This window comes from Triturus cristatus, chromosome 6, assembly GCF_964204655.1.
Source record: "Triturus cristatus chromosome 6, aTriCri1.1, whole genome shotgun sequence".
In the NCBI taxonomy this organism is placed as follows: Eukaryota; Metazoa; Chordata; class Amphibia; order Caudata; family Salamandridae; genus Triturus; species Triturus cristatus.
In genome coordinates, this window is record NC_140589.1 from 211,113,656 (window position 1) to 211,138,010 (window position 24,355).

The 24,355-nt window shown below is 44.4% G+C and overlaps 1 protein-coding gene across 1 annotated transcript in view; it reads left to right on the top strand.

Annotated features, from left to right (window-relative positions):
* Positions 1 to 2,502: 2,502 nt before the first annotated feature.
* SLC25A27 (solute carrier family 25 member 27) overlaps positions 2,503 to 24,355 on the top strand; it is a 267,214-nt gene continuing 245,361 nt past the window's right edge. The window contains exon 1 of the mRNA XM_085610548.1: positions 2,503 to 2,566. The gene's annotated coding sequence lies outside the window, so the exon portion shown is untranslated. The remainder of the gene's footprint in view (positions 2,567 to 24,355) is intronic.

Consider the following 24,355-nt stretch of genomic DNA (forward strand, 5'->3'; position numbering starts at 1 on the left):
CCCCTTCTATTCAATATCTACATGACCCCATTGATCTATCTAGCGGAAGGATTGGGAGCTAAGGTGATGGCATACGCGACGACACCCAGTTACTATTCACCTGGAAGGGAGAGGTGGGCTCGGTATCTCAGGCACAAACTTGCCTGGCCTCAGTTTTTAACTGGATGGCGGAGGCAAAGCTTAAGTGTAATGAAGGGAAATCGAAGGTTCTACTATTTGGTATGTTCCCTCCGAATTTCCAAGAGCAACTTTGGCCACCTGAATACCCCTGTCCAATATCTTCAGAGAAATCGGCAAAGAATCTTGGGGTTTGGTTTGATGAGCGTCTCTCGTTTGAGATACACATCAAGAAGATTGTTGGTGGCTGCTTCGGTTTGCTTAAATCATTTAGAAGTTTTTTCCCCCTTCTGCCAATAGCAGCGAGACAAACACTTATATGCGCACTGATTATGTCCCGTTTAGATTATGCTAATGCCCTTTTCTCTGGTATTCCGGGCTATATGTTAAAGAAACTGCAGGTAGTCCAGAATACTGCTGCTAGATTGTTATCTGGGCTGTCCTCTAGGGACAGTGTACAGAGCCAGCTCCATTTGTACCACTGGCTACCAGTAGCCGCTAGAGTTAAATTTAAGCTACTGATTTTGGTCCACCAGGCACTTCATGGCAGTGGGCCTGTCTATCTTCAGAAGCGGATCGCTTTTTATGTACCTGGGCGGGCTTTGCGCTCCGCGTCTTTGTATTTTGTTCATGTCCCTCGCTTTAAGCGACAGAGGATCGGAGGTGGCTCATTCACAGTGAAGGCAGCTACTGCATGGAACACACTTCCGCTGAGTTTGCGTAACATCCAGGATTTGGGGGTGTTTAGGAAAAAACTGAAAACCTTTCTTTTTGTTCGATGATGAGCACACTACCTTTATAGATTCGCGCTGGGACACTCTTGAGTATCTGTGCGCGTAATAAATGCATATAACATAAGATAACATAACGTGGGTAGGTGTCGCTGCGTCCATTGTGGAAGTGAGTGTGATTGGCTTATTTAATGTTTTCAAATATTGGAAATATTTCATTGTATAAAAAAATGAATGTGTCCTACACTTACGTTTCTATATGTAATTAGGCAACTTCCCACCACCATTTAGGTACTTACTAGAATAACATGATTAGTTACAGGCTGGTTTGATGGGGGTCTGTCTTTGAGGTTTTGAGTTTGTGTAGGGCCACTGACATGTGACTTCATCACTTGCCTTTACCTTCTCACAGTACCCTTGACGTTATACTATCAAAGCAAATAGGGTAGACATTTACCACCAAAGGCTCATGATCATCTCTGAGGGCTTATGATCGTCTCTGAGGGTTCAGAAGGTTTCTCTTTCCTTACTGAACCTGTGCTTGGTGTCATCGTTGGAACACAATAGAGCTGCAGTTGCATTACTTATCATCTCCATCAATGGGGAGCGGAGATGACTTAGAACCAACCACTCCGCTCTGGACTGAACCAAAGCGATGAACACCTTTGAGGAGTCCTTGGGAAGTAACACGAACTACCCTCTATGGCCAAATTGTGGAGGAAAATTTATTTCAAAGAACAAGGGGAAAGCTTTGTTCTTGCATTTCATTTTCTATCAGATGTTGGCAGAGGATGAGGAAAGTCATCGTGATATGTTGGTTGAATTAAAGAAAATCCGGTCATTTGTCCCTTGAGTTTGGGGGAAAACGTACTACTTTCAAGTGAGGAGCAATAGGTATTGCAGTGTATCCCAATATAATTTTGGTGAATTCCTCTGTCCAATTTTCTGAACGTAGCTTGGACCCAAAGAGTCTTTTAACAGTCAACTAAATCAACAGCTGCTCTCGGCTCCGTGTAAGGCTGGGGTGTCCACTGACAGAATATGTGACTCACAAAGGCCTAATCAACATCATGGACAGATTTATGGTTTCAGGAGTTCATAATTAGTAGGGAATATCTAAATGGCCTGGGATAGTAATTTTGATAAGACTAACATCCATTGTTGCTAAACACAACAGATGCATTTACGTGCATACTCAATGCTTGGATACCCAGACTTCTCCCATGTACTGGATAAATAGTTTCTGATTAAAAATAATGTTCATTTGAGTAGTGCCACAAAGGTGCATTGTTTTTCAACAAGGGCATGTCGGATATTATTAGTGTCAGAACTCCATTCGTCAGATTCTCTGTCTGCCTAGTAGGCGGTACACTCGCTCTGTTTAGATGCTGGCGGGTTGATGGATGAAAGAGCGCCAGAGTGCCGCAGTCTCCACCAGATTCTTTCACCCACTTCGACTGGGCCAATAGCAAAAGCGGCTGTTGGAGGCAGTATAGCCGGTTTGTCCGCCAGACCAATCACGATGTGCCTTCCCATCGACGTAACTGTGGTGGGGAAACCTCCACACCTGAGTTGGCGGATTGGAACAGATATAAAGCCAAAACTAACTTTCTTTCTGTTTCACACTTCCTTTTCCATCATGGAGCCCATCAGTCCTGCCTTTTGCTGCTGCTACTTGATCATGAAGCAACTCAACCTCGTTGTCACAGGAATCTAAGGTAAGCTTTTATTTTACTTGTTATCTTTTGACTTCTCTGTTTACATTTGCTCTGGACTCGTACATTTTGAAATCACTCTTATTAGCAATAACATACCAATGTGTAATGCATATGTGTGTAACGTTGTCTGAGAAATTTAAAGAAACACACCTGTATAATTTTATTTTATTTTTAAATTTGGTGCAAGCTGCCTTCATGATAATGGACACATACACAAAAATGGATATCAATCAAAAAGTAACCATACAAGTGTGTCAACGTAATATTCATAAACTATAAAATCATAAACATATGCATTACACATTATTGGGATAATGGAAATGTAATGTATTGTAGAAATTGCACTAGACAAGGTGAAATGTATGATTTAAAATAACTGTAAAGTCAATGTTAGTTCCAAACTTTAATCAATTAATAAATTTATCAATGTAACATTTCCCCTTATCTAGTGCATTTCCTGTATGTTATTAAATGTTATTTGTGTCATTATTATTTTAAGGTGTAATGCATAAGTGTTTAATTTTTTATCACTTATCAAGTACAAATAAAAATTAAATTAAATTCCGTTGCTGGTGTCCATCATCATGATGAATGCTTGCACCAAAATGTAAATGTCCATCACATACATTTCTTACTAGTGTATGGATTTTACAAATTAAACATTTAAAAATACTGTTGCATTTCCTGTTTGTGATTGTAATTTAAAATATGTAAATCACATTTTCATCATTAACAGTTTTAGAAATCTAAGAATTGTAAATGAAGAATTATGTCAAGACAAATTTGGTGAAATAAAAATATTTTTTATTAAGATTTTAGATACTTTTCTCAAATTGATATATTTTATTGCAAAACATAAACCAGTAAAGAAAAAGTGATTGTCCCCAATACATGATGTTGAAGTGTTGCCCCAAACCAGCCTCCTAAACAGACTTCCAAAGGGGAACCTCTTCAGGAAGGGGCATCTAGTGGGCACAGAACAGAGACTTCAAGGATCTTTCTTGGGAGGGGTGGGTTTAGGTTTGATAGGGGCTAGAGAGATGTAATACACAAATTCAGGAGTAGGAGTGTGTATTGGAGGGGTGGGAGAGGATTTGTCTTGGGAGGTAGAGGGAGCTGCAGTGGGTGATGTGTGTGTGTCTGTTGGTTTTGCAGTCGCATGTGAGTCTGGTGTATGTTGTGTATGTTTGGGTGTGCATTTCGTGGCAGGTGTATGTTGTTCGGGTGAATGTGTGTTTGTGTTTGGTGGGAGTTGTTTTGTGTGTCAGTGTGCTTGTGTGTGAGGGTGTTGGTTTGGATGAGTGTGCTGTTGAGGTGGTTTTGGTGCGTGTGGATGTATGTGTGTAGTAGCATGTGGGTCTGGTGTATGTTTTGATGTGTGTGGTTTCTCAGGTGTTTTGTATACGGGTGAGTGTGTGCATTTGTGTTTGGTTGGTGTTGTTTTACATGTAGGTGTGTGTTTGGATGACTGTGCTGTTGAGGTGATTGTGGTGCTTGTGGATGTGGTGGTGCCTGTGGGTGTGCTGGTGGTTGTGCTGCTTGTGGGTGTGCTGGTGGTTGAGGTGGTGCTTGTGGGTGTGCTGGTGGTGTGGGTGTGGTGGTTGTGATGCTTGTGGGTGTGCTGGTGATAGTGGTTGTGGTGGTGGCTGTGGTGCTTCTGGATGTGGTTGTGGTGCTTGCGGATGTGGTTATGGGTGAGGTGAATTTTGGTTGTAGTGTCAGTAGTGTCTGTATGTTGTTTGGGGGCTTGCTAGCTTTTCTTTGTGTGTTTGTGTTTATGTGTGTGTGTGAGTGTGCTTCCTGTGTCTGTTGTAGTGGGTGCCTGCAAAGAAGTGAGTGTGCTTGGGATGGGGCTAGGACTTGGGATTTGGGATGAGGAAGGGGCATGAGTTGGGGCACAAGGTTGGGCTGGTTGGGAGGCCACGGTAAGTGAGGAGGCTATCTTCGCAAGCGATCTCTGCATTCCAGACATTGAACTGAAAATGACATCCAGAAATGCAATCATCTGTATCTGTTGTATTTGGCAACTAAATCCTGGATAGCATTCACTTTCACAGTCTGGCCTACAGAGATGCTACATAAGAGGTCAATAACCTCCTCACTTAGCGCAACCGGGGGACAGGGGCAGGGGGTGGGAAGCCTGTGGCAAAGAAGACCCCAGCCTTTTAAGGGGTCGGGTTTGGCACATAGGGGAAGCAAGAGGGAAGGCGCAGATGGGTCTCTGGGTGGTGGATAAAGATGCAGGTGGTACATTTTCTTTAGAATCCGTCACCACTAGGTGCTACTCACTTGTGGAGGCCTCTGAAGATGATGACAAGCTGGTGGCCTCTGTTGAAGTCCTGTCACCCTCCAAGGCATTGTCTGTGGTCTCATCAGCCAAAACACAGGGGCCAGCTGCTTCCCCCGCCTTCGTGGCCAATGTCCCCTTCACCTGCTCGAGTTTATTGGATCTGTGTAAATAAAACTGATCATTACGTTTTTTCACAAAACATTTTTTAATTTTCATATTTCACCTGCTTTAAGGTTCTCAGACTATGGTTCATTTTTATCATTATCTCATGCATGTAATGAGCATTCTCAGAAAACATTTGGTCACAGTTTTGTAATTTCCCATTATTGCTCCTATATCATTTATGATCTTGTCTCTTAACCATCTTAAATTGTCTCCAGGAACTGTATGACACCTCTGAATTTTTCTTATTTGTTGTTTACAATAGAGAATAGTTGTCCCCAAAAATAATATAACACAAAATGACCTTTGCACAGTGTGTGTACAAGGCAAAAAAAACGAAATCGTTTTCATTCATAAAAATGAAAATATTAATCTATGTATGTTAACAATTACTGCAATGTTGTACCAATATTTGTATAAAATGAAAGCCTGTTTCCTTTGTTTGGGTATTTCACAATGGTAACACTTACTTCAAGTAATTTGAGTATATTTCAAATGTTAAAAATAATATATGGATTCAGTACTGAATTTTCTTATCGATGTTTCACTCCCTATGTATAAACTTATGCTGTTGAAGAAATTCGGAAATATTTTGTTAGGATTTACAAATGACTTCTACAGCATAGGTAAATACTTAGGGTTTGATACATTTCCAATCACTTTAGTGCAGAGCAAAAATATATTTACATTTCACTCCAAAATATATCAAGTTATTTCCAGTTTGTTTACCATTGTGAATTAAAAAACTTTAACTTTAGGCAAATATTGGTACAACATTACACAGTAAATATTTTATACACAGCTTCATATAAAAATGTTAAATCAAAAATAAAATGCAAATTACAATATGCAACAGATTAAACAGTGATGCATTTCTACAATTTCCTACTGAGTCATGAGTTGTGCCTGATGTTGAGTTTTCCAGATGGGATTCTCCAACATATATGTGACAGGACATTCTATCTGCAAAAGTCCCTTTAAGTATCTATTTATTTTAATTATTGATTTATCATCTAGACATAACAAAGGACATTTAAAAAATGTTTTGGGGTATGTGTTACTCTGTCAACAATGTGTACACATTCCAGTCAGTTTAAAAAAATAAAATGTATGCCTCTCAAAATCTTTTCTCAAAAAAACAGACTGGTTTACATGCACGTTTGTGAAGGAGTAAGACAGCATGCAAATCTGTCACTTTTAACATAAATAAAATAGTATTTTTGATTCACAACATATTCGTGATATGTTTATAATAAAAAATGTAGCCATGTAAACCTGATGTTTTTAGTCATTTTGGCTCACATACATACTCACATTGTTTGTTTATTATACCAACTCACCAATGTGACATTTTGAACATCCACTTTATCATAAGTGCATTGTATGCTATGTCACCTGTAATAGGGCTAATGTAACATCATTCACAATAGTGAAGGAGCATCACACCTGATGCAATTATAACCTGTGGCTGTTTGGTACAACTGTCCCTTATGACATCAAAAAAACTCATGTATATTTGTTGTTTAGGCAGGCATGTGTCAGCACAAAACAGCCCTTTGGTAGTGATCAAAAATCTGCTGGAATCTTTTTTCCACAAATTAATATCCATAACAAATCATCATACACCTTATGCAAAATGTACACCTTCAAGAAATCTTCTTGTGCGATGGGCATGTGTTGACCTTAATGTTGATGCCATAATTTGTTGCTGTAACAAAAAATAGTTATTTAACATTTTAAACTCAAGCAAGATCTTATCCTATTGATGCTGCTGTTGACTCTCAACTGCCCATCAAGCTGGGGAAAGGCCACTGCAAGTATGCAGGCCATCAGAGGGTCATGGTGTGGTGCATGCGCTTTCCATGTTGGGAGGAGTAGCATTGCTGGACTTCAGATTACTTTTTGGTCCAGCGTCGTAGGTCCTTCCTTGCAATGGACCTCTTCCTGCAATGGATGCTGCGCAGCTGGTAGACTCCCAGGGTCTGAAGCTTCTTGAAGATGGCCTTCCATATTGCCTTCTTTTGATGGGTGTTGCCCTGTATGGATACAAAAAATGAAAGGAACTCTTCCTGCAATGGATGCTGCGCCACATCTAGACCCCCCCGGTCCACAGCTTCTTGCCGATGGCCTTCCAGATGGTCTTCTGTTGATGGGCGTTGACCTGTATGGATACAATAAGTGAAAGAACAAAAAGTTTCTGTGACTTTTTGTTTTTCTCCCAAGTGGAAATGCCATTAGAGAGGACTAAGAATTCGGCTGCAGCAGACTGCTTCACCAATATCGGTACGAGGGATACGAAGGCTCGTTGGGAGCATACAGTCACCATTGAGAAAGGTGATTGTACCTCGGGTTGAGGTTCAACCCGAGGGGGTTTTTTGGATTCAGGGATTGTACCCCTTATGAAGATGGTGCTTTAAGTGCAACCGTTTCTTGATATTCCAGTTGTAATAGACTGGTTCCATTGCCCTTGTCCTGAAGAGGCCAGAAGAAATTGAAGTCTGAAACGCGTCCGTTTCGACAACTTTCTGTAGAGTAGTCTCCATTAAAATCTAAAAGTGAAAATGTAATAACTAGAGAACACAGAGTATAAAGGATAGAGAGGTGTTATACCTCATGTGCTGTAAAGACTACCTCTGAGTGTATCACCCAGATTTAGTGTGTGAACACTAGTCATCAAATAACCTGTTTGGGTATTGGTAACATAGAGTTTCGTTTATTATGTGTGTCAGTGAGAGCACGATCTTTGGGCAAGTATGAACATGTGTTGTGATGAATGTGTAATATTTGTGCCAGTGACTGAGAGCCTGTGTTGTATGTACTTGCAGCAAAGGACATATCTTTCACCATATATGGCACCGTTACATGAATTACTCAAACATACAAAATAATCTTTTTTAAATGGGAGAAATTTAAAGTGCAGTAAACAATTCTGCCCAAAAGTTCAAATAATGGACCATTTTTCTGCACTTTAAATTCTCTCATGTAAAAAAGGCTGTATATTTCCATTATACTTATGGCACAGTGTCTACTGGCTACTGTGAGCAAGGGACCTGCTGTTTATAATGTGACACGTAGAAATGGGAGAAAATTGAAATGAAAAGTTAACTTATTTATTAAGATTACTTTCCATTTAAATTTTCTTCCATTTAAAAGCATTCAGGAACATCATTTTGTTCACAGCTCCATTATTGGGTTGACAAGAACTTTTATTTAAGAGTTAAATACCGCAGTGCTTCAGTTGTTCACCTCTGTGGTCTAGCCCCAGCCTGGGACATAAATCTGACTGAGCACTGCTTATTATCAGGCCCTGCTATCTGCAGCCTGATAATTATAATGTAAAATGAACTTCACTTAACTTTGAAAAGAAATTATTACCTTGTGCTCATTTAAAAATGAACTCAATGCTGTGAACTACTATGAACATGTCTGGGAGCTACCTGTAGCTCGCAATTGACTAGTTGGAGACACCTAATCTAGGCATCTGTGAGATTTTTTTTGTTTAAATTTCTTTATTAATTTTTATCAACTTTCATGTATTACAACAATCAAATTGTTATCTGTGGGAAAATACAAATAGTAAATATTTATTTTTATTTGGTATGTAAAATAAATATGTATGTTAATTTGTATTAACTAAGATTGACAAAACATAATGTGTTTTCAAAATAAAAAATGTTACTTTGGTAGAATTCACATGGCAAGCGAAACGTGTCAGTGGCGGGCATTATGTCCGAACAATCCCTGGAGTAATTGTGCTGATCATTAAATATGCACTTGCACTTCAATTTGGTGTGTTCCTGATTTGATTTCCTAACGGATGTTCTTCAAGAGGTCCTTGCCAGACGATCCCCGCTCGCTCGTGATTTGCGGGGTTGGAACAGTTTTTGGATACTTGTGTATATATCTATATCTGGTCTCTTTGTGGAGCAGCAGTCAGGGATTTATGGGATACACGCACCCGAGGCCCCGAGAAGCTTTAAATTATGTGCGCCATTGAGCAACTATTTGGGACACGGATTGCAAGTCCCACAATACATTGTGGTGAAAGTCATCTGATCCGTCCATCTGAGGACGTCAATTATGTTAAATGTGTGGGAGTGTCCAAAGCACAAACTCAGTTAAAAGCCTCTGAATACGAGCGGCGGCTCAGAAACGCGTTAGGCTAACCTCAATTTAACTGGATGGCTGAAGTTACATCAGGCTGTGAAGTGGCCCTTGCCCGATTCAAAACTACTGCGGAGTGCGTCCTTGACCTGTGGGCACCTTGGAACGTTGATATTACGCGGCAGCTCAGCCGCGAAGGATGCACCACCCCGCCATCATTGGGGGCCACGAGGCTCGGAATAATGCCTGGTCTCTTTGTGGAGCAGCAGTCAGGGATTTATGGGATACATGCACCCCGAGGCCCATGGTAGGGCTGCGCACTGGGCAACAGCTTTAAATTATGTGCGCCATTGAGGAACTATTTGGGACACGGACTGCTAGTCCCACAATACATTGTGGTGAAAGTCATCTGATCCGTCCATCTGAGGACATCAATTATGTTAATTGTGTGGGAGTGTCCAAAGCACAAACTCAGTTAAAAGCCTCTGAAGACTAGCGGCGGCTCAGAAATGCGTTAGGCTAACATCAATTTAACTGGATGGCTGAAGTTACATTGGATTGTGAAGTGGCCCTTGCCCGATTCGAAACTACTGCGGAGTGCGTCCTTGACCTGTGGGCACCTTGGAGCGTTGATATTACGCGGCAGCTCAGCCTCGAAGGATGTACCACCCCTCCATCATTGGGGGCCATGAGGCTCGGAATCATGCCTGGTCTCTTTGTGGAGCAGCAGTCAGGGATTTATGGGATACACGCACCCCGAGGCCTATGGTAGGGCCTCCCACGGGGAACAGCTTTAAATTATGTGCGCCAGTGAGGAACTATTTGGGACACGGACTGCAAGTCCCACAATACATTGTGGTGAAAGTTATCTGATCCGTCCATCTGAGGACGTCAATTATGTTAATTGTGTGGGAGTGTCCAAAGCACGAACTCAGTTAAAAGCCTCTGAAGACGAGCTGCGGCTCAGAAACGCGTTAGGCTAACATCAATTTAACTGGATGGCTGAAGTTACATCAATCAATCAATCAATCACAGTATTTATAAAGCGCGCTACACACCCGCGAGGGTCTCAAGGTGCTGAAGGGGGGGGGGGTCTGCTGCTACTGCTCGAAGAGCCAGGTCTTGAGGAGCCTCCTGAAGGTGAGCAGGTCCTGGGTCTGCCGCAGGTGGGTGGGGAGGGAGTTCCAGGTCTTGGCCGCAATGTAGGTGAAGGATCTGCCTCCGGCGGTGGTTCGTTGGATTCAGGGGACGGCGGCGAGGGCGAGGCTTGCAGAGCGGAGCTGGCGGCGGGGGTGTAGAAGTTGAGTCTGCTGTTCAAGTATGTTGGTCCGGAGTTATGGAGTGCTTTGTGTGCCTGGGTGAGGAGTTTGAGGGTGATCCTCTTGTTGACGGGGAGCCAGTGCAGGTCTCTTAGGTGGGGGGTGATGTGGCTGCGACGTGGGAGGTTGAGGATCAGGCAGGCTAAGGCGTTCTGGATGCGTTGTAGTCGCTGTAGGTGTTTGGTTGGGATTCCAGCGTAGAGTGCATTGCCGTAGTCCAGCCGGCTGCTGACGAGGGCTTGGGTCACCGTTCTTCTGGTTTCGATCCGGATCCACTTGTAGATCCTGCGAAGCATGCGGAGGGTGTTGAAGCAAGAGGGGGAGACGGCGTTGACCTGCTTGGACATGGAGAGGGAGGAGTCGAGAATGAATCCCAGGTTGCGTGCGTGGTCTGTGGGTGTCGGTGCTGTTCCTAGTGTAGTTGGCCACCAGGAGTCGTCCCAGGCAGACAGGGGAAGGGCCAAGGATGAGGACTTCCGTCTTATCCGAATTCAGCTTCAGGCGGCAATTCCTCATCCACTCGGCGACGACCTTCATACCCTCATGTAGGTTGGTTTTGGCGGTGTGCGGGTCCTTGGTGAGGGAGAGGATGAGCTGGGTATCGTCGGCGTAGGAGATGATGTTCAGGTCGTGTTGGTGGGCCACTTGTGCGAGGGGGGCCATGTAGATGTTGAATAGTGTCGGGCTGAGGGATGAGCCCTGGGGAACGCCGCAGATGAGGTCGGTTGCTTCGGCTCTGTAGGGTGGGAGGCGGACTCTCTGGGTTCTACCAGTGAGGAAGGAGGAGGTCCAGTCCAGGGCTTTATCCTGAATTCTGGCTTCTTGGAGGCGCGTTCTTAGTGTGCGGTGGCAGACTGTGTCGAAGGCGGCTGACAGGTCCAGGAGGATGAGGGCAGAGGTTTCGCCGTTGTCTAGTTGGCGTCGGATGTCGTCTGTGGCGGCGATGAGGGCTGTCTCGGTGCTATGGTTCTGTCTGAATCCGGATTGCGACGGGTCTAGAAGACTGTTATCTTCGAGGTGGCGGGTCAGCTGTATGTTGGCGATCTTCTCTATGACTTTCGCCGGGAAGGGGAGCAGGGAGATGGGCCGGTGGTTCTTGATGTCTTTGGGGCCCGCCTTGGGCTTTTTGAGGAGGGCGTTGATTTCGGCGTGTTTCCAGCTTTCCGGGAATGTCGCTGAGTCGAAGGAGATGTTAATGACCTTTTGTAGTTGGGGTGCGATGGTAGCGTCTGCTTTGTTGAACACGTGGTGTGGGCAGGGGTCTGCTGGCGATCCTGAGTGGATGGAGTTCATTGTCTTGCGTGTTTCAGTGTCGCTAACGTGGGCCCAGGAGGTCAGTAGGTTGGTGTTGGTCGGGATGGGGTCTGCCGTGGCCGGGCCGGGCGGCACGTTAAAACTGTTGTGGATGTCGATGATCTTGCGGTGAAAGAAGGTGGCCAGGGAGTCGCACAGTTCTTGTGAGGGCGGGATGTCGTTGGTGTTGGCACTGGGGTTGGTGAGTTCTTTCACGATGGTAAATCGGGCTGTGAAGTGGCCCTTTCCCGATTCGAAACTACTGCGGAGTGCGTCCTTGACCTGTGGGCACCTTGGAGCGTTGATAATATATATATATATATATATATATATATATATATATATATATATATATATATATATATATATATATATATATATATATATATATATATATATACAGGAACTTCGCCACAGTATTCAAGCTGGTAGAAAAGGACGAAGCGGACCCAGTATTATCGGTGCAAATAATTTAATCCACAGGTATGGCAAGCACCGCCATGACGCGTTTCGGCCTCAGAAAGGCCTTGATCACATGACGCTGACTCAGACAGCCCATAGGATTATAAAGTGCTTAGGTGCAAGTCAGGTGATCGCTGAGCCAATAGACATAGAAAAAATATAATGTATCAATACATCAAATGCTGGTATACAAACATCACATTTAGCAATATATTAGGTAAAATACACCAATGGCTAATAACACAATCGAAAAACACAATTATTGATTTTTGCATGAAAAACGAGAGAGCAAAGGGGAAACAAATGATCACCAGCCAGTCAGATTATAGAATAATAATCAGAAAGTTTGCAGGTCGTAATTGAATGTTACAGGAACCATAAGTACCATGCCAAGGGATTTTACTAAAATACCCACACTATTATTGTTCAGTACAGTTCTAAATGTGCAAAATGAGCAAGTGCAAATGACAAATACAAATTGCATACACGTAACCCCCTGAGGTTGATACTGTGGTCTTAATAATGTCACCACAGCTCCATTGTCTATATAATATACTCCAGTTGCTGGGTATAGACAAAAATGTGCAAAGTTTATGCATGTGCAAATAGCGGTTATATATGTGCAAATAACGCAAGTGCAAATTGCATACATGTGTCACTGCTCAAGTGAGCCGACTCGCTCCACTGACTAGTATGGCTGTGGGATAGATGAGCTACTGTTTGACTGTTGCCTGCTGGGATAAAATGTCAGCTTTACACTGTTAATTCAGTTTGCTTGCTCTCTTAAATATTGTGAATCATATTTTCTTCCTGGACCAATTGGAATCCACAATAATAATAATATTACTAAGAAAAATGCTATTTATACAAATGATGTTACCAGCATAGATTACTAATCTGCTCATAGGATCACCTGTATAAAGTGTATGGTGTAGGGAGGGGTATATATATATATATATATTCACAAAAAAAAACATAGGTTTCACACACGTTATAGTTAGGAATTAGCATTTAAAAAACCTTGCAAATTCACTGAAAAAACCATAGGTTTCACACATGTTATAGTTAGCTGGACATTTCACTCGTACAAAACCATTGAAATTCCCCCGTTATAGTTAGTTCAGCTAACTATAACTCGCGCGCCCGCAATCCACTGCTGATGACGTCACATATTACATCACTCATGACATGGTCAGTGACATCACTCATGACATCACTGATGACATCTCAAATGACATCACTGATGACATCATCCAGTGAATGTGTGTCTTTCTGAAAAATAAATTTTTTTATATATGTATATCTAAAGGTTAATGGAAGAAAAAATGGGTAAATAAGTGTCTAAATGGATGGTTTTTTTTGTAAAATTAATTGTATAACTGACTTATTAACAGTATCTTATTGAATACAAGTATTAGTGAGTAATGTTTAAATATTTAAATATCTGTATCAGCGTCTTGCTTTGTGTTTAAGTGGCTGCATGGGTTGGTGTAGAGGTGTGGGATTAACAGCACGCAGACCAGGTCGTTTAACGTAAGGTTTTATTGTGGAAGTCACACGTCTAAATCTGCTAGGCAGTCTCTCCTCCTTCTTTGATGGCTCCGTGGTTGCAACGTTGGTGTTGGTCCTCTCTCCGGCTATGGGGGCGTTCTCCGCTGGCACTCCGGTACTCCAGGACCCTCAGGACGTATGTGAAGGAAGGGAGAAAAGGACCGTTAGGACTCTACGGTGCGTTACGTATACACCCTAACACCGGGACCGGGAGTGAGGATACACCTACTCTTGTGTAATAGTGCTGTACAACGAACTCAGTGTCACGTGTGAGTAGTGCAGGGGTAGGGGAAAAGAAAAGGGAATACGGCGGTCTAAAGGCTCTTTCGCCACCCCATCAAGCCCCTGACCCGCTCCCGTACCTGGGGTAACCACCCTCCTCCAGGAGAGTGGCGCGGCGCTGCGTGAGTACGTTGGCCTCCTGGCTTTCCTCTAGGCTCCGTCGTGGAGTCCCCGTCTAGTAGCGCCGCTGGGTCGTCTCCTCCGGTCTCTGATCTCCGTCTCCGCTCCTCGCCTCCCGGAATCCACTCTTTGGTGATGTCACACGCCGTGCTCTGGTCTTCCGCCCCAATATCCAATCCTGTGTAACCACGTGATGACGGGGGCGTGGCTTCTGCGAACAGGCAGTGCCGCTTAAAGGGACCCGTCTCGTAATCTGTATCCACTTCAGTATTCTCGCACATACCCCAATCGTCCTGTGGGTGGGCAAAAGAATAAGATAGTGGGGGTGTAGGTAACCACCAGTCCTGGTTATCCCGTGCCTCCTCCTGAGATGCTGTGTCCCGTTTACAGTTGGTAAATAGCTACATGTGTGTGTATATGGGTTATTAGTTCGTTTTTAGAGTATCATTATGAGTGTCTGTATGGTTCATTGGGGGATGTTACTTAGCGTATGGATGCATGAATGAGTGACTCACTGTTTGTATGTATTTTGAAGACAGTATGTGAGCAGGACAGTATGGGTGGATGAGTGTGTGTATGGGTGAGTAAGAGAGTGAATGACTGTCTCAATAGTGTCTTTATGAGTAAGTCCATATGTTTTGAACTAGTATATGTGAGTATTGATGTATATAAGTGAGGATATATGAGAGTGAGAAATTGGAAGAGTTCCTGTATAAATAAGTATGTGTTTCTATAAGTGATTGTTTTAGAGAGTAAGTATGTGTACGTTTCTGTAGAAGTAAGTGTACTGGTGTGTGTATAGATGTACATGCAAGTAAATGGATGTTTATTTGCATGTGTGAGCATGTGTGTGAGTAACTCTATGTATGAGTGTACGTGTGTAATAGGATGTATAGGTGTATGAGTACATATGATGACTGAGTACATGTATGAGTGACTATATAGAAGTGTTGATGAATGAGTGGATGCGCATGTAGATTTTGGAATTACTGAATAGGTTGTTCTAACTGGTATTGGTATCTCTATAGTATTCAAAACCTTAGTTTGTATTTTTCAATGTGTGTATCAAAGTTTATATTTGGATAAGAAGAGGTCTGCCACTCTTACACAAGGATGATGTCATCAGTGATGTCATCAGTGATGTCATTTGAGATGTCATCAGTGATCTCATGAGTGATGTCACTGACCATGTCATGAGTGATGTAATATGTGACGTCATCAGCAGTGGATTGCGGGCGCGCGAGTTATAGTTAGCTGAACTAACTATAACGGGGGAATTTCAATGGTTTTGTACGAGTGAAATGTCCAGCTAACTATAACATGTGTGAAACCTATGGTTTTTTCAGTGAATTTGCAAGGTTTTTTAAATGCTAATTCCTAACTATAACGTGTGTGAAACCTATGGTTTTTTTCAGTGAATTTGCAAGGTTTTTTAAATGCTACTTTATGAATGTATTATTATATTTTTAAAATATTTATTTTACAATAAGTTACCTATGTATAGTTAAAGATTGACTGTATCCTGTAATATGGAATGGCTCAGCTCTTTCTTTTTTAAATTTGGATAAAGTTGAACAGCATAGTTAATATCTTCTATAAACTTATAAACACTTGAAAAAAAATTTTGTAAGGGTTTTTGACCGTGCGCGCACGGTGCGCGCATGCGTACGTGCTCCGTGTGCGCATGCGTACGTGCTCCACGTGCACATGCGTACGTCGTGCGTGCTCCATACGCGCGTGCTCCGTACGCGCATGCGCGCATGCTCCGTACACGCGTGCTCCGTACGCGCATTTGCGCGTGCTCCGTGCGCGCACCGTGCGCGCACGGCAAGTCCTGTGATTAAGAAACAACACTTTTCATTGGTTTATATTAGTTTCAGGTCATGTGATTAAGAAACAACACTTTTCATTGGTTTATAGTAGTTTCAGTTCCAGAAACTTCCAACACCACACCCACTCCCCTCATTATTTCTTCTGATTCCCTGGGAGAAGGAGCTGAGCAGCCTTTCCAGTACTCCAGTACTTGAGAATGGCAGAGCAGCAGTCATCTTCTGGGAGTGAGCAGGCGACCCTTGTGCAACAGAGACAGAGGAAACAGAAAGACTCTTTTATATGGTAATTATTTACATTTCCAGAGGGGCAGAAGAAGGTAAATGCTCCAAAAGTCACCTGCACTATTTGTGGTGTTGTCTTATCAAGAGGAGATCCTAAAAAGAAATACTCTTTTAGTATTTTCACTATGATCAGGCACGTTAAAGGAGTACATCCTGTGGCTTTTGCTCGAGCTGCTAGAGACAACCCTCCAGCAGCTCAGCCGAGCACATCCGCAGCAGCTCAGCTGAGCACATCATCGGCAGCTCAGCCGAGCACTTCATCTGCGGCGGCAGCTTCACCTGCTTCTGTTCCTCTGGATATACACCCTCTGTTCAAGAGGGTGCATATACAGTGCAATGCGTGCAATTCCCCTAATAGAGAGCAAGATACAGCAGCACACATGCGGCACCCCATAATCTTTTTCATTTTTTTCTTCCTCTGTTCCTCAATTAACACAACGGCTCTTTTTAGAGCCACCTAACATCTAAACACTTAAATTTGATTTTTAATTCTATTTTTTTAATGATTTTTTTCCGCCGTACGCGCACGGTGCGCGCACCTCGTGACGGTGCGCGCACGGTGCGCGCACCTCGCGATTTAAAAAAAAGAAATTAATGTTTTTTTCACCCTTCGGGGTACTTCAGGGTCCCCCTGACAAAGGCTAGGGGGTCAGGAACTCTGTACCCTGCCCCCTTTTCACATTCTCCACCTTTCTTTTTCACTGTCACACACAAAATGGCGGACGACACTTCCTGATTTCGACCGATTCGAATGTTGACTGACATGTAACCACCAATCAGAATTACGCTCGCGCACGGTGCGCGCTTATAGATATTTATGTACTTTTAACTGCAATTTTCTCAGGAACCAGTGAACAGATTGACACCTTATATGCAAAAGGCACATCCCTGACCTGAGGACTACCTCTTTGCCAAATTTCTAGTAATTCTGTTCAGCCGTTCGGGCTGTACCTTCGACTAAAGGTCCTATGGGAAAATGCATGGGGAAAAGCGTTTTGGGACCCCCCTTTTTTCTCAGCCCCCGCTTGACGAATCACCCCGAGACTTTCAGGGTAGGAGCTGAGCGGAGCGCCCCATTAGTAGATAATATATATATATATATATATATATATATATATATATATACACCAAATAAAATATACGGCATCAAACACACAACACATACTAATATTGTGGTGTTGTCTGATTATAATGTGTTTAAAAATACACACCATCATTGTTCTATATCACTACAATCACTACACTTCACTCAGAAACTATAAGGGGCATTCTGGCTTGTGCTTTTAAAAAAACAAGCTGGTCAGAATTACAAATTCCTTTTAAACATGTACCTGTTCCTCTTATGAGCCATACAGCTGGCTGAACCAGGACAGGAGCCTTCACAGCCAGCAACTCTAGCTCCTCTGGCGAGAAGCATGGAGACCTGTGACCTGCTTTCCTGGGCATCGTGGCTTCCAGAGGGCGAGAACAGCAGCAAAAGTTGAGGAGGTGTTGTTGGCTGTAGTATTAGGGGGCAAGTGAGCTTTTTTTTGCAACGCCGCATACATGTACACGACGTACTCGTCCATTGGCTATCGTATGCTGCTTTCACACACGTTAGCCTATGGCTGTGTCCGTCCTGGAGTTTTACTCCCACTTCCCAGTCAACTGAGGTCAGGCGTCCGTCATTTTAGATGGTAAAATAGTATTTGTCAATGTTAAGTGCGTCTCCACCACTCAAAATGGTGGCAAGTTTGTTTACATATACAAAATGCTAATGTTACTCATTTGTTTACAACAAAAACTTTATTATGTAGTGCATTACTGTGGTTAAATGGGATAGTTGCACAGTTTTGTTTGTAAGTCTGTTACCAGAAGTTTTAATGGATTTTTTTTTAAATTAATGTGCAAATAATACATTTAAAATGTGTTAAGTTCTTGAAAGAAATAATAGCTATGTACATTTTTTTATTTTAACCCCTTCGATGCTCATGACGGAACGGTTCCGTCATGAGCATCGGTTGAGCTGTGCTCATGACGGAACCGCTCCGTCATGAGCACAGCCCCTGGGAGAAGCGCTGGCGCTCCCCCCCTGGGGCATCGATCGTGCCCCCACAGAGGGGGATGGCAGCGGAAGAGTTTCCGCTGCCACCCCCGAGCCCCCCACACTTCCTGATGACGTCAGCGCGCACAGCGCGCGCCGGCGTCATCAGGAAGCGTTGGACGCGCTGGAATTCATTTCTTCCAGCGCGTCCAACGGGAAGGGTAAGTGTTTTGGTGCTGTGTTGCGGGGGGGGGGGCGGAATTACAGGGCCTTGAGGCATCGGGGGAGAGGAAAGAGTATTTCCTCTCCCCTGATGTCTCAATGCTGGGCATTCCTGTCCCACGATCGCGCACAGCGTCGCGATCGTGGGACAGGAATGCCCCCACTAGACCCCAGGGATGTTGTTTTTGGCCATTTTGGAAGCGACCCCTTGGGCAAGGGTCGCTTCCCTGGGGGTGAATTTGTGAAAGACTTTTCTGCCCCCCCTGGGGGCAGATCGGTCCACTTTCGGTCCGTTTCTGCCCCCAGGGGGGGCAGAAAAGCCCACTAGACACCAGGGAATTTTGTTATATCGTTATGGGAAGCGACCCCTTGGGCAAGGGTCGCTTCCCTGGGGAGAATTTCAGCACAGACTTTTCTGCCCCCCCTGGGGGCAGATCGGTCCACTTTCGGTCCGTTTCTGCCCCCGGGGGGGCAGAAAAGCCCACTAGACACCAGGGAATTTTGTTATATCGTTATGGGAAGCGACCCCTTGGGCAAGGGTCGCTTCCCTGGGGGAGAATTTCAGCACAGACTTTTCTGCCCCCCCTGGGGGCAGATCGGTCCACTTTCGGTCCGTTTCTGCCCCCAGGGGGGGCAGAAAAGCCCACTAGACACCGGGGTATTTTGTAATATCGTTATGGGAAGCGACCCCTTGGGCAAGGGTCGCTTCCCTGGGGGAGAATTTGAGCACAGACTTTTCTGCCCCCCTGGGGGCAGATCGGTCCACTTTTGGTCCGTTTTTGCCCCCAGGGGGGGCAGAAAAGCACACTAGACACCAGGGAATTTCGTAATATTGTTATGGGAAGCGACCCCTTGGGCAAGGGTCGCTTCCCTGGGGGATAATTACTCCACAGACTTTTCTGGCCCCGGGGGGGGGGGCAGAAAACCCCTTTGTGTCGCTTCCAGGGGGCAATTTTTATAATATGTATTTGGCCCACCCGCCCCGGGACAGAGTAGCCTTTTTTTCCCCTTCTGTTTTTTCCCTGCTGTTTTCTGCCCCACTTGGAACATAACCCGATTGACCATTTGGGTAGTAATATAGCATGTTGTAATGTTTATTGTTTTATTTTTTGTGAATCGCAATAGTAATGTTTTTTTTTTTTTTACTTTTTTGTTCTAGGTGAAGGCTTTTGCTCTTTCCAGTTTGCGGTTTCGTTACTGGTGGTTCTGCTGTTTGATTAGTTTGGTAAGAGACTCTTTTTTGTACAATGTAAATGTGTTTGATTTCTCTGCATTAATTTTTTTTGCAAATGGTGTAATAATAGCAGTATGTTTGTTTTTTGAGTGTCAAAAACTTTTTGCATTGGTGCTCGATGTGTATTTTGTTGTCTTGTGAGTAATTTGGTTTTTTTTCTTCTTTCTAGTTTGATATCGTTGGTTTTTGCTGTGTCACTGCAGAGTTGGTTTCTGGTGAGTGCAGCTGTCTCTTGTAATTGGATTGTATAGTTTTTGAGTACATTGATCTTTGTGATAAAGGTACACATTTCTTTACTTACTTGGTTTTCACATTGTTGGTTGTTGTTGACTTGTTTGTGCAGTCTTCTATCTTAGTAAGTATAATGGCTAGCCGCAGGATGACTGCTCAGCAGGTTGTTGGTTTGCTGTTTGAGTCTTCCTCTGATATTGGTTCAGAGACTGACTCTGCATCTGAGGGAGAGGAGGCAGGGGACGATTCTGGCAGTGAGTTGTCTCTCCGTATGGAGTCATCGGATGATGAAGATACTCTTAGTGCGGATGAAGTGCCTGTGTTAGAGGAGGAGACTGATGTGCCGATAGTGCGGCAAGAGGCATCTGGGTTGCAGGCTGGGGCTGCAAGGCTTCCCGTTGGTGTACTGCGGCAAGAGGCTTCTGGGCTGCAGGCTGGGGCTGCAAGGCTTCCCTTTGAAAGTGATGACCTCTGGGTTGCCCCTGGCATGGTGCAGCCGGCATTGCCAGAGTTTACTGGTGTTCCAGGGTCTAGAGTGAATACTGAAAACTTTTTGCCGGTCAATTTTTTTCAGTTGTTTATGGACGATGTGTTTTTTGCAGAGATTGTTGAGCAGACTAATTTGTATGCCGAACAGATTTTGAGGGACAACTGTGCCAGTCTTAAGCCACACTCTAGAGCTACCCGGTGGACTCCCACAAATGTTGAAGATATGAAGAAGTTCTTGGGTTTAACTTTTTTGACGGGCTTGCTAAGGAAGCCATCAATGTCTTCATATTGGTCTAGCAGTCCCTTGATGGCAACGTCTATTTTTCCGGCAGTCATGAGTCGTGACAGGTATTTGCTACTGCTTCGGATGATGCATTTTGTTGATAATGGTTTAGCGTTGCCACGAGATCACCCTGACTGTGACCGTCTTTTTAAGATTAGGCCTGTCCTTGATCACTTTGTTGATCGATTTCCTGAGATCTATGCTCCTGGGAAACAAATTGCAGTGGATGAGTCTTTGGTGTTGTTCAAGGGCCGCTTGGTTTTTAGGCAATACATTCCTAGTAAGAGGGCACGCTATGGAATAAAGCTGTATATGCTGTGTGACAGTAGGACTGGATATGTCTCTAATTTCAGGGTGTACACCGGTAAGGAATCTAGGTTTAACCTCCCTGGTTGTCCGTCCACTTTTGGAGTGACTGAGAAAATTGTTTGGGAACTTGGAAGAGGATTTTTTAACAAAGGCCACCATTTATATGTAGATAACTTCTACACTGGTGTGCGGTTGTTCAGGGAATTGGCCAAAGTGGACACTCTTGCTTGTGGCACAATCCGCTCTAACCGTAAAGGTTTCCCGAAAGAACTTGTTTGTCAAAAGCTTGTGCGGGGACAGTGCAGTGCGTTGCGTTGCCAGGAGCTTCTTGCTGTGAAGTTTACAGACAGGAGAGATGTCTACATGCTGACTACCATCCATGATGAAAGCACTGCACCTGTGACTGTTTGGGGTCAGGTCGCTGAAGCGCGCAAACCTGTGTGCATTTTAGACTATAATAGGCACATGGGTGGTGTTGACAGAGTAGATCAGAGGTTGGAACCTTACACTGCTCTTCGTAAGGCTTACATTTGGTACAAGAAGTTGGCTATCCATCTTTTCCACATGGCAATGTTTAATGCTTTTGTTGTGTTCCAGGATTCTTGCCCTGAGTCAAAGATGACTTTTGCTAAGTTTCAGGAGTCTGTAATAGGCAGCCTTGTTGTAGTGGAACAGGCAAGTGTTCCTAGAGTTGGACTGGTGGAGGATGTTGCTAGATTGAAAGAACGCCACTTTCCAGATCACATTCCTCCCACACCCGCAAAAGATTTTCCCAGTAGGAGATGTAGAGTTTGTTGGCGAAAAGGTTTGCGGAAGGAGAGTCGTATGTACTGCCCCGACTGTCCTTCTCATCCTGCACTGTGTCTCTCTGCTTGTTTTAGAGCGTACCACACACGAAAGAATTTTTGGGAGGATTCTTGAGTGGTAAAGTGAACTGCCTGGTCTGTATTCTTTGGATAATTTGATTCTGTTTCAATGTTGGTGTTAGTGCAATGTATTTAGTTGCTGATTTTCTGTTAGAAGATTTGTATCCATTTGCAATTTGTTTGTGTTTTTATTTTTTTCTAAAAAAAATCCTAAATGTGATGGCGGTGTGTGTAGGCTTGCGCTTGGCTGTTGGTGTGTGTGGACTGGCACTTGGTTGGTGGTGTGCGTGGAATGGTGCTTGGCTGGCGGTGTGCATGGCTTGGCGGTGTGCGTGGACTGGTGCGTGGCTGGTGGTGTGCGTGGACTGGAGCTTGGCTGGCAGTGTGCGTGGAATGGTGCTTGGCAGGCGGTGTGCGTGGACTGGTACTTGGCTGGCGGTGTGCGTGGACTGGTGGTGTGTGCGGACTGGTGCTTGGCTGGTGGTGTCCGTGGACGGGCGCTTGGCTAGCGGTGTGCGTGGACTGGTGTTTGGCTAGCGGTGTGTGTGGACTGGTGCTCTGCTGGCTGTGTGTGAGTAGTGACTTTCTGCTGGTCACTACACACACTGCTAGCTGAGTGCCACTCCACGCAATCCATCAGCCTGTGTAGTTGCTGTGTCTGGATTGTGGGCGTGTGAAAGTGATGGGCCCTTGAATGGCGCTGTGTGCTGGTGTGAGTTTTGTTATGTGATGGGCCCGCGGCTGGCGGTGTGAATGGTTTTGTATGTCTCACACGTATGAAAGGTGTATGAATGGCCTGTAAAGAGGTTGGTGCCTTGTCGTGGCTTTACAGCTCACGAGCTGTGAGTCAATGGTTCAGTTTCTCGCCCTTTCAATTATTACCAGTGCATTTCATTTCTGTGAAATCACTTGCTAATACAATTGTATCTACTGAACCATCACTCACCCTCGTGCCAAATCCAACCAGTATGTGTGTGTGCTTGCGGATTAGATGGCTGTGCAGTAATATTTGTCTTTCTGAAGCAGGGTGTACCTTGTCCCTTTTTGGTGAATTTTGTAATGTGTTGCTTTTGTGCCTGGTGGTGCGAATGGTCTTGTTTGTATCACGTATGAAAGGTGTGTGAATGGCCTGTAAAGTGGTTGGTGCCTTGACGTGGCTTTACAGCTCACGAGCTGCGAGTCATTGGTTTGGTTTTTTGTGAATTTAATTATTGACAGTGCATTTCATTTTTGTGAAATCTCTTGTTAATAAAATTTAATACACTGAACCATGACTCGCCCTCGTGCCAAATCCAACCAGTATGTGTGTGTGTTTGAGGAATAGATGGTTGTGCAGGAATCTTTGTCTTTAGTTTCTCTGCCAAGTTACACTTTCCATGCAAGAATAACCCACCAACTGTAGATATTGTCGGAAACCCATGGGAGTTCATGGTGATGTCTCTATTGTGAATTACCCAAAAAATTTTATCCCCAATGTCCTGCAAACCTCAAAATATCTGCCACATTTTCTTTGCAATATTATTCCAAAATTCTCACGCTGTAGGAACAATAGATAATCTGGTTTTGCAAGGGAAGTCACTTTGGTTTTTGGCCCGGTGCTCGGCGGCCATCTAGGGAAACCTTCCAAACCCACACATTTCTGAAAACAAGACACCTGGCGGCTTCCAAGGAAGTATGGCTTGCGTGGATCCCCCAACGTTTCCTTACCCAGAATCCCCTGCAAACTTCAATTTTTGCTGAAAAAATCACTTTTTTCACACATTTTGGGGTGGGAAAGTAGTGGCATCACCGGGCTCACACAAATTTACCACCACCCAGCGTTCCCCCAGGTCTCCCGGTAAAAATGGTGCCTCACTTGTGTGGGAGGCCCAAGTACCCGCGGCAGGCAAGGGCCCAAAACGTAGTGAGGCGACATCAAAATGGCCTATGGCAAAACCACCTGGTTTTGCAAGGGGGGTCACTTTGGTTTTTGGCCCGGTGCTCGGCGGCCATCTAGGGAAACCTACCAAACCCATGCATTTCTGAAAACTAGACACCCGGCGGCTTCCAGGGAGGTATGGCTTGCATGGATCCCCCAACATTTCCTTACCCAGAATCCCCTGCAAACCTCAATTTTTGCTGAAAAAATCACTTTTTTCACACATTTTGGGGTGGGAAAGTAGTGGCATCACCGGGCTCACACAAATTTACCACCACCCAGCGTTCCCCCAGGTCTCCCGGTAAAAATGGTGCCTCACTTGTGTGGGAGGCCCAAGTACCCGCGGCAGGCAAGGGCCCAAAATGTAGTGAGGCGACATCAAAATGGCCTATCGCAAAACCACGTGGTTTTGCAAGGGGGGTCACTTTGGTTTTTGGCCCGGTGCTCGGCGGCCATCTAGGGAAACCTACCAAACCTATGCATTTCTGAAAACTAGACACCCGGCGGCTTCCAGGGA